The sequence below is a fragment of the Trichosurus vulpecula genome, chromosome 1 (assembly GCF_011100635.1).
Source record: "Trichosurus vulpecula isolate mTriVul1 chromosome 1, mTriVul1.pri, whole genome shotgun sequence".
Taxonomy (NCBI): domain Eukaryota; kingdom Metazoa; phylum Chordata; class Mammalia; order Diprotodontia; family Phalangeridae; genus Trichosurus; species Trichosurus vulpecula.
In genome coordinates, this window is record NC_050573.1 from 172,467,138 (window position 1) to 172,478,747 (window position 11,610).

Consider the following 11,610-nt stretch of genomic DNA (forward strand, 5'->3'; position numbering starts at 1 on the left):
TCACCACAGTTCTCTGTGCTCCAGGAACATCTCTACTCATTCCTGTGCCCCCTCTGACACTCCTGTGCCTCCTGTGACACTCTCTAGAGTAGAACATAGTGGACATTTTATTCAATTATTCAATAAAAACCAGAACCATGCCAAGACAAGAGCAAATAGGTTGCTCAAGGCTAGCTAGACTCACACTCTTGGTTTAAAAGGCCAGAGTACCCTTCAGCCAGGAATCTATTAGTAAGGCAGGATCCTCCCAATAGTCTTCTTCCTTTGTGACCTATTTGCAGCACTTGACACTAGTAATCGTTTTCTTCTCCTGGATATTCCCTCCTCTCTTGTTATTGTCATTCTCCTTTGCCTGTTCTTCATCTATGTCATGCCCGTTAACCTTGGGTATCAGCCAACACTCTCTTTGGGGCCTCTTGTTTTCCTCCTCTCTGATACTCCACTTAGTCATCTCACCAGCTTCCATGGGTTCAGTTATCACCTGTATGTAGATGATTCCCAGATCTAGAGAGAAAGTCTGTCAATTAACATTTATTAAGTGTCTACTATATACTAGGCATTGTACTAAGTGCTAGAAATTACAAAAAGAGGCGAAAAACTGTCCTTGACCTCAAGGAACTCATAATCTAATGGGAGCGACAAGCAAGCAAACAAATATGTACAAATCATATACAGAATTAATAGGAAGTAATTAAAATAGGGAAGGCACTACAGTTAAGAACGGTTGGGAAAGGCCTCCTGTAGGAGATGGGGTTTTAGTTGGAACTTGAAGGAAGACAGGAAAGTCAGGAGGCAAAGTTAAGGGGTGAGAGCATTCCAGGCAAGACAGACAGACAGACAGATGGATAGATAGATAGATAGATACATAGATAGATAGATACATAGATAGATAGATACATAGATACATAGACAGACAGATAGACAGATGGATAGATAGATAGATAGATAGATAGATAGATAGATAGATAGATAGATAGATAGACAGATGTAGCCCTAATTTATCTTCTGCCTGTTAGACATCTTGAACTAGATGACCTCAGACTCAACATGTCTAAAAAAAACACATTATCTTTTCCCTAACATTCTTCCCCCTTCCTAGTTTCCCTCTTATTAAGGGCACCATCGTCATCCTAGTTATCCAATCTCACAGTCTCCAATCCTCAGTCACCTTCCATTCTTTACTCAAACGTAACCCAAATATCCATCCAATCTGTAAATCTGGCAAATCTCTTAGTTTCCACCTTCAGATATTTCTTATATATGTCCCCTTTTTTCTCCCCACAAAGCCACTACCCTAGTTCAGGTCCTTACCACCTCTTGCCTAGACTCTTGCAATATTCATATAATAGGTCTCCCTGCTTCAACTCTCTCCCGACTCCATTCAATCCCCCGGTTGGCTGCCAAAATGATCTTCCTAAAGCATAGGGTCTACCATGTTGCCTTCTTACTCTATAAACTCCAGGGGCTCCCTATTACCTCCAGGCTCAAACATAATGTCCTTTGCTTCACATTTAAGGCTCTTTGCAACCTGGTCCCTTCCAATCTCATCAGTCTACGTGTGCTATTCCCTTCCATGTACTCTATACAGTGTACAACTCCACCATCCTTCTTGCTGTTCCTTATATTTCATACTGCATCTCTCATCTCCACACCTTTGCACTGACTGTGTCTCCTGTGTCTGCAATGCTCTCCCAATACTCACATCTGCCTCCTGGCTTCCCTGACCTCCTTCAAGACTCAGTTCAAAGACAGACTTCTTCAGAAGGCCTTTTCTATCCCCCTAAGTGTGAGAACCTTCCTCTCTGAGATCTCCTTCCATCTACTTGGCCTGTATCTTGTAAGTATCTAATTATTTACATGTTGTGTCCCCCATTAAAATGTGGCTTCCTTGAGGGAAAAAATTCATACACACATAGTGTGTGTTTGTATATGGAGAGAGAGAGAAAGAGAGATGGAAGGATAGATGATAGATAATGTTTCCCCTGAAAAAATTTAAGTGTCTCTGGGGCAAGAGCTGTTCATTATTTGTCTTAATATTCCCAGTATCTATCACAAAGCCAGGTACATGGCACACACTGAATAAATATTTATTGATTGCTCTTTAGATTTACAGACTTTTTTTTAAAGTTTTAGTGATTCACATATGTGTGTATATATGTACATATCTATATATTATATAAACATGGATATATGTATATATATTTGTGTGTGTGTATATGTGTGTGTGTGTGTGTCTCATTGTATACCCTAAATCTATCCCCTCTCTAGGAGCAGCCAAGTGCACAGTGGATAGAACATTGGCCCTGGAGTCAGGAGGACCCGAGTTCAAATCCACCCTCAGACACTTACTGTGTGACCCTGGGAAAGTAACTTAACCTCCTCCCCAAAAATAATCCATCGCTATTCTATAATGGATAGTACATTTCATCATCAGTCCTCTGGACCATTCACTATATTAATCATTGTTCTTAGAGCTTTCAAAGTCACTTATTTTTATAGTGTTATTTTTACTATATAAATTGTTCTCCTGATTCTGCTCATTTCACTGTCAGTTTATTAAAGTACTCAAAATTGTTCATTTTTATAATAGTGATGTTGACAGTGTAAATTGTTCTAATTCTGCTAACTTCACTCTGATAAGGGTAACAAAGAAGTAACTTTGATGGATTCATGTGTTTTTACTGATCTAGGAATTTCCCCAATAATCCTTGTGCATCATGATCCCGATTAAATCTCTCTTAAGCAATATAGCCTCTGTATTTGATGGGATTCAATCTACCCAACATTGTATTAGCTATTACCATAAAGATCCCTAAGATACAGTGAGTTCTTTCCCTTAACAGATTTGGAGTGTTGCAATATCATCAACAGATCCTTGGTTGACTCCAAAAACCCATGAATGCCAAATGCTTAGAGCAACATTAGGCAGAAGTAGGTAAGAGTGTTAGACCCAGAGTCAAGAAGGCCTTTCAAACTATGTGACTCTGGGCAAGTCACTTAAACTCTCTCATTCTCTGCATCCATTCAGCTAGAAAATGGAAATAACAATAGCATCTGCCTCACTGTATTAGTATGAGGACCAAAGAAGAAAACATATACAGTGCTTTGAAAAGGTGCTATATAAATGGTAGCTATTATCACCACCATCATCAGTACCACCATCATCATCATCATCACCACCACCACCATCATCATCATTACCACCACCACCACCATCATCATCATTACCACCACCACCACCATCATCATCATCACCACCACCACCATCATCATCATTACCATCACCACCACCATCATCATTACCACCACCACCACCACCATCATCATCATCACCACCACCACCATCATCATCATCACCACCACCACCACCATCATCATCATTACCACCACCACCACCATCATCATTACCACCACCACCACCACCACCATCATCATCACCACCACCACCACCACCATCATCATCATCACCACCACCACCATCACCATTATCATAATTCTAAAGGTGATAAGCAATTATTAATAACTTATAGAGTCTTTAGTATTAAGAGATTTGGGCATTCCTAAGGAATGTCCTACAAACTCACTCAGTTATTTACTTAGCAATTCTTCAGGGCAAGTTTCACAAGAAAAATTAGAAATACTTATTGATACTAGTATATGATATTTATAATTTCACTAGAAAGTTACAAAGTACTTTCACATACATTTTCTCTCTTAATGCTCTCAAGAAGTAAGTAGTACAAGAATTATTATTTCCAATTCATAAATGAGAAAGAGAAGCTAGGAAACATGATGGCTTGTTCAATGCTAGGATTCTAACCCAAGCTTATGACTCTTCGATTCTTTTTCCTCTACACCAACCTCCCTTTCATTCTCAACCAATCAAGCATTTACTAAGTACCTACTATGTGTCCAGCTCTGTGCTAGGTTCTGGGGATGAAAATACAAAAAACGAAACAGTCCCTGTCCTCAAGAAGCCTGGAGAAGACAACTTTTCCATATAAAATAAGATACAAAATAAATAGAAGAAGAGAGTCAGGAAAGGCCTTATGTAGGAGGTAGTATTTATGTTCATTGAAGGAAATGCCGGGCAAATTAGAGAACTTGTTCCATTTGCAACACAGGAAAGGAAATATGGTCTGGAGGGAGGCAAGATATAAATTATAAGAAAATGTAAATTTTAATAATGCAAAGTACGTTTCATTTTAACTTGGTTTCACATGTGTGGAAGTAGGGGCTTATGAACTTAAGTGTCTGTGTGTGAACAAAATAAGATTTAAATTTATATCCTGAGGGGGAAAACATCCTGGATTTTTTTTTCAACAGTACTCATATCCCATTTTTAGATCATGGGTTTCCTAGATGTGGCCTAACCAACATCTTCTTCTTTGAAAGTTAGAAGTAATGCAAACATCAACCAGATGTACTATACACAGTCTGCAAAGGACCAGAATAGGTTGTATAATGCTCAACCTCTGAAAAACATGGCATGCTTCTACATCCTGACCAGGGTGACCAAGCAAGGTTGAGAAATAGCTGTCTCTTAGAGGAGAAGTGGTAATGTCTCTAAAAGCAGAGAGATTCTCATCTTTCTGCGGTGAATCAGGTATGCTCCTGCTTGGAGGCAAAGGGATGGACCAGGTAACCCCTCAACATCCCTTCAGGCCCTAAAGTTCCCCCAGGAGCAGAGGAATCCCTCAGATGGGCTTGTTTTTAAACCAGTGGGCAAATAGTCAACAGCCTTGTGGAAAGAGAGAAAAGAGGAAGAGTCGTGTTTCTAATTGACACTCAGTGTCTACTATATCATTACCAAGGGGGAAAAATACAAACTTAAAACAGCCAAGACTAATTATATGCAGAGGCTATGTAAAGCCATATAACACTGCTGGGCCTCTGTATACTGCCCTGCTGTATTTATACATGAAATGTTATAAATAAAGACTAAAAACAAACAGTCAAGCCAAAGAAAAAGAGGGAGGAAAGATGCCATTGTTCATCTCTAAAACTCAACATCTAGCACATGCAAAACAGATGAGCCAAGAAAGGCCCAGCTCAAAATTATCTATTCATAATGTAAATCTAAAAATGGTTTCCAGATGGACTCAGAGATGCTCAGTTTATCATTTGACCACATCCAAATGAGCCCCTGATCCACAAGGCTGTGCATGGCAAAGCTTGGGTTTTTCACTTCATCGGGATTATTACTGGATGGACGACTGTGGTTCATGGGCACTTTATCTCGCTGGCCCCAGATGCTATATGATTGACAGTGGGCCTAATGTCGTGTCTGGCTTTTCTTCTCATGTTTCCCACAATTCCTGACCTGTTTTCCACCTTTCATCATCTTCTTCCCTTTGTACCCTTCCTGCTAACTCCATTACCACCCTCTTGTCAACCTTGCCAGCATCGAAAAAGAAATCTTAACACATCAGGAAGACATCCTTTGTTTGTTCCCAAATCCTGAGCCTCCTCACTACCCTTGATGGGGAGAAGGAACAATACAGTTATCCCTCCTTAGGTGCACGGCACCTCTGCAATCTGGAAAACCCAAGTGAAATGCTTTGGCCTTTCCTTCATACCAGAGAAGATGTCTGACTTTTTTCTTTTTCTTTTATAGGGTATTTACAGTACCTATTTTAAAATTTGGGTTAAGTATTTGGTCATAGGCTCCATGTGGCCTTCTCTGCTGACCTTCATGTGTCATCTGCAGCTTCTACAAAACTCCCAAAAAATTCCCATTTAATTTCTCATGCCCAACCATGATATATTGAAATCGTGATGGGGAAATTCTCAATGTGGAAAAGATAACTGTAAATGTATTGGTAGCCACAGTGACTGAAAAGCATGATGGAGACATCACTGACCCTCAAGTCAGAAGATCTGAGCTGTAATTCTATGCTTTACTACCTCTTGCTAGTTATATAATCAGAGGAAGGTTATTGAACCTCTCAGAGTCTCAGTTTCCACATCTGTAAAATAGAGATTAGAATCCTTGTACCAGCTAATTGACAGGACTTTTGTTTTTTTAAGCCTCAAAGCAGAATAATAATGTGAGTGATGATTATTATTACATGTTTGAATGTATGTGATATACATTCTGTATAGTAACAAACCATATACACGTTTGAATGTATACAGTGAAGATTGGCTAAATAGACAGATAAGCCGAAGGGTTGATAAAAGGAAGACAGGAAGAGAAAACATGTCAAGAAAGTTGCTGCATGTATCAAAGAGTGAAATAGGTTGGGAAATATTACTTTAGATTCCTTTTTCCTTCGTAATTCTATTTTCACCTCTGAAACAGGACAACTTTAAGGGTGAATGCAAAGGAAGAAAACCAGTAAAAAAAAAAACTACAAAGCAAGGTGGGATGTGGAGTAGAGAGAGCTCTGCCCTTGATGTCAGGAAGACCTCTGACACATGCTACCTGTTTCACTGTGGGCTAGCCCTTATTTCCTCAAGGCCTGCAAGCCAACAGACAAGTTGCAGACCTTCACGGAGTGGAGGTGGGGAGGGAAGATTTGGTGGAGGGGGTTTCTAAACTGGCAGCATCCTACATCATATGAAATCACAGGACTAGGACTAAAGAAACATAAGAGGAAAAGTTAAAGAGCTTAGAGAAGCTAAGGGTGAAGGGCTTTGGGTAGGGTGGAGAAAGGGAAGGTTATGACATTAATTGCCCTCTTCAGTCAATTGCCCTCTGGTCTCAGCTTCCTCATCTGGAAAATGAGGAAGAGGGACTGGCTGACCCCTGAGGTCCCTTGCAAGTGGGAATGTTCTACGATCTCATGGGGATTGCCGATATGAAGGATGGTAACCAGCTGTGGTTGATTCGCGCTGAAAACAGAGCAAAAGGAAATAAAATTGAACTGTGGCATCAAGGATTTAAGTTACATGTACGGAAGAATTTCCTGGATCTCTAGGTTGTTAGACACTGGAATGGGTTAACTGGAGAACTTGGGTAATTGCCTCCGTTGGAGGTCTTTCTAAATAGATTGGATTCCTAGCCGTCTGGGGTCGTTTTTCAGATGCAGAGCAGGTAAGCAGTTTGAATTGCTCCAGCTGGATTAGCTGGGCTGTAAGGTGACTTACAGCTCTAAAATGTTATCTAATATGACTCTCACTGGTCTCATTGGTCCCTCCTGGTCCATGATTCTGTACAACTTCAGATTCAATCAGGCAGTATTTATTAAGCACCTACTTTGTGACCAGCACATTAGCCTGGGTTTTACAATATGGAATTCTGTCTTCAACACTATACAAAGTTATGGGGAAAGAAGGCCTCACTTTTATTTACAACAAAAAGGAGATCTGGGGCCTGGAGTCCAAGAGGCAGTAGTCCAGACTAGCTGTATAACCCCAGGCAAGAAAGTAAGGTGTAGAAGAAAGGGGATGGAATTTGGAGTTCAAAGACAAAGGTTAGAATCTTGGCAGTGCTACTTACTACACAATTGGGGGTAGTTAGGTAAGTGATTTATTTTACTCTCTAGGACTGCTGTAAAATGACCAGAGAGGCAATGGGACAACAGTAGAAAGATCATAGAATCAGAAATTCAGAGCTGGAAGGGATCTTAGAAATCTTCATGTCTAGTCCTCTCACATGACAGATCAGAATACTGAGGCTCACAGGGGTTAAGAGACTTGCCCAGGGTCACATAGCTAGCAAGCATCTGAGGCAAGATTGAAACCTAGGCCTTACTGGTTCCAAGTTGGGCACTCCACTGTGCCATGCTGACCTGGGTTCAGATCCTACTTCTCTTGGCGAGGGGGGAGTGGAGGAAGGGGGAGAAAATTTAGAACACAAAATCTTATAGAAGTGAATGTTGAAAACTAAAAAACAAATAAAATTTTAAAAAATAAAATAAATAAAACCCTTTTTAAAAGTCCTACTTCTCTAATGTTTTCCATAGGTGTGACCTCAGATGAGTCATTTCCTTACTGTGTTATCTCTCCCTGTGTGAAGGTAGCTCCTTAAGAGTAGAACCCACAGCGCTAGTTCCTAGGAAGCACTTAAATTTTTTTTTCTTTCATTCTGCTCTAAGTGGTTGAGTCACAAGCACAGATCATTATAAGACTCTGTTACTAGAGAAGACTTGTTGTTGTTCGCTCATGCCCTAGTCTCTGTGACCCAATGGACCATACCGTCCATAGGGTTTTCTTGGCAAGGATACTGGAGTGGTTTGCCATTTCCTTACTCAGTGGATTAAGACGGATAGAGATTAAGTGGCTTGCCCAGGGTCACACAGCTAGTAAGCGTCTGAGCATGGATTTGATCTCAGGACTTCCTAATTCCTGGTCTAGCACTCTACCCACTGAGTCATCTAACTGTCCCCAAGAAGACTTAGAGACTTGCAAAAAAAAAAAAAGCGATAAGTGAGAAAGAAGTTCCTCGGAGGGCTGGTGAAAGGTAAACCCTTTGTTTCACAAACCCAGAATCACCAGTCGCTGGGACAGCTTGGTGCCTCAATGGATAGTGTGCTGGGCCTGAAGTCAGAAAGACCTGAATTCAAGTCTCACCTTAGACACCTGGGCAAATCACTTAATCGTTGTTTGCCTCAGTTTTCTCATTTGTAAAACAGGGATATCAGATGAGATAATGATTGTAAAATATTTAGCACAGTCCCAGACACAGAGTAAGCTCTATGTAAATGTTAGTATGAGGAATTTTGTCCACAGGATGGTCCTTTCCAAGCCTCAGATCTCCCTCCTCCATCCTTCTCTCTTCCTTCTTGCACCCCAGCCAGGTAACAATAATAGACCAGGACCTTCTTCCTTCTTGCATAGAGGTTTTCCCTCTGGGTCGCCAGGCTTTCCTGGTGATCCAGACCAAGCAAATCTCCCCCCCCCCCCCACTTTCATAATAAACCCGCATCTGCGGTGTCTTTAGTATAATCACCTGAAGCCTCCGTGTTTATGCCAATGAATCATTGTTATTATGTAAACAAGAGGTGCCTCCCTGGCTCCCCAAGGAGAGACCTAAAGGCTCTGGGAACAAAGCACAATAATAGATCAAAGGGGCACCCAGGCCTCCAGGCAGGAGGAAGACAATGGTAAGGGAAAGATAAAACATCTGGGCTCCACCAAAGGCCTGGACCAGAAGACACCAAACTTTCTCCAGCAACCTGGAGAAAAAAAAAATTAAAAAATAGCTCAGCCTAGAAAGGAAAAGGAGGAAATCTCATTGTTTCAGTACCTGGTAAAAGTGACTCTGAACTGAGATTAGTTGGGGTTTGGGAATCTTGCCAAAAGAATCCATAATTCAGGAGAATCGGTGGGACAAAATATGCTCTAGGTGAGTCAGTCAGCATGCGTTTATTAAGCAAGTGAATTGGATTTAAGTGAGGGAGGGCTGTGCAAAGTCACCAACCTCACTTTCTCCTCTGGAGCCTGCACATCGTAGCATCCCCTCCACGCTGTCATGGTCCTCTCTTCGAGAAGCAAAGGACAAGTAATGACAACATTTATTAAGCCCTTACTATGTGCCAGGAACCAAGCTAAGCTCTGAAGAGGCAAAGGAAAGCAAAAACCCAGACCCTCCTCTCAAAGAGCTCTAGTTCTAACAGAAGAGACAGCATGCAAAAAACTATGTACATACAAGACATATACAATGTAAATGGAGGGTAATTTCCAAGGGAAGGTTAAGAGGGGAGGTAGAAAGGGATCCAGAAAGGACTGCCAAAGGTTGGATTTGAACCGAGTCTTGAGGGAGGCCAGGAGTTGGAGGTGAGGAAGCAGAGCATTCCAGTCATTAAAGATGGCCTTTGCAAATACACAGAGATGGAAAATGGAGATTATGTACAAGAAACTATATATGCATATGCTATAGTCATAATACACACATGCATATAGTTCATAACCACACTATAATAGGTACAAGTCTCCATTTCTAAATAGAATGTATTGCTGAAGATCATTTCTTAAAGTGGATTTCCTAATGACAAAGTACTGATTTTATATACACCATATCTTTCTGTCTATTTAGGAATCACTAAAAGCAACAGATTTTAAGGTACTTAAAAATCATAGAATATTTAGAATTTAGAGACTGGAGCCAGGGAGACCAACTAGGTTGTTTCGATCATCCAGGCAAGGGGTGATAAGGGACTGAAGTAGAGTGGTAACTGGGTGAATGAAGAGCACACAGGACAGATTCAAGAGATATTGTGGAAGTAGGATCTACAAGTCCCAGTAACTGATTAAGTTACTGATTAGAGGGGGACAGGGAGAAAGGGGCAGGGAGAGAGAGACAGAGACAGAGAGACAGAGAGAGACAGAGACAGAGAGAGACAGACAGAGACAGAGAGAGAAACAAAGAGAGAGAGAAATGGAGAGAGACAGACACAGAGAGAGAGAGAGAAGGAAAGGGAAAGGAGAGGGAGAGAGACAGAGAGAGAAGGAAAGGGAGAGGGGAGGGAGAGACAGAGAGAGAGAGAGAGAGAGAGAGAGAGAGAGAGAGAGAGAGAGAGAGAGAGATCAGGGCAATGAAGGAGAGAAACAATTTAAGGAACATTCTGGAGTTACAAACCTGAATGATTGGAAGGTTACTTGTGTACTTGACAGAAAAGATGATTAAATTAAATCTAGCTCAAGCATCTCCAGTGATTGAGCCCAGGAGGATTTGTCATGGGGCAGTTTAGCACATTAGTTCACCTGCAAAGATGCCCATGAGAGCCACCAGCAAGAAAGTAAGAAGACCAAGGATTTTGCTTCAAGCAATTTTGAAGGGCAAGGGGAATTTTGCAATGACCTGCAAAAAGCATGCTGTGTTTGTTTCTAACAACTTTAACAGCTATGGAAAAGTACAGGTTGGTTTCCTAAAAGAAAAAATGAAAGAACTGTAGGAACACCTCTTCATTCTCCAGGTCATGAGGAAGAATGAAGTACTTGATAGAATAGAAGCGCAAAGGGAAAACAAGAAAAAGCAGCTATAGAGGCATTAGGGAATCTCAACTATGAAGGGAAGTTGAAGTTGGGAAAATCCTTCAAAAAGCAAACGGACCCTAGAATTTCAAAGGGTTCAGTGAAAGGATAGAGTGAAATCAATGGACTAAAGTCTCATAGGACAAATTAGCCCTGGAGGAATGGGAAACACAAAGATGAAATTTTGAAGACACAAATTATTTTATTGAGAAAGATAAAGGAGAGTTATCTAAAACAGGGGGCTCTAAACTTGTTTTTTCCCCAGCAGCTCTTACCAACAAAAATTTTTGAGCATGTAACTGCCCTAGGGGGCAGATAGGTGGCTCAGTGGATAGAGAGCTGGCCCTGGAGTCTGTATGACCTGAATTCAAATCTGGCCTTGGTCACTTACTGGCTGTGTGACCTTGGGCAAATCACTTAACCTCTATTTACCTAGGAGGCAGCTAGGTGCCTCAGGATAGAGTGCTGGGTCTGGAATCAGGAAGAAATTAGTTCAAATCTGGCCTCAGACATGTGCTATTTGTGTGACCCTGGGCAAGTTACTTAATCTCTGTTTGCCTTAATCCACTAGAGAAGGAAATGGCAAACTACTCTTAGTATCTTTACCAAGAAAGTCCCATAGATAGTATGATCCACAGGGTCACAGAGAGTCAGATACAACTGAACAATAAGAACACAAATATGTATTTT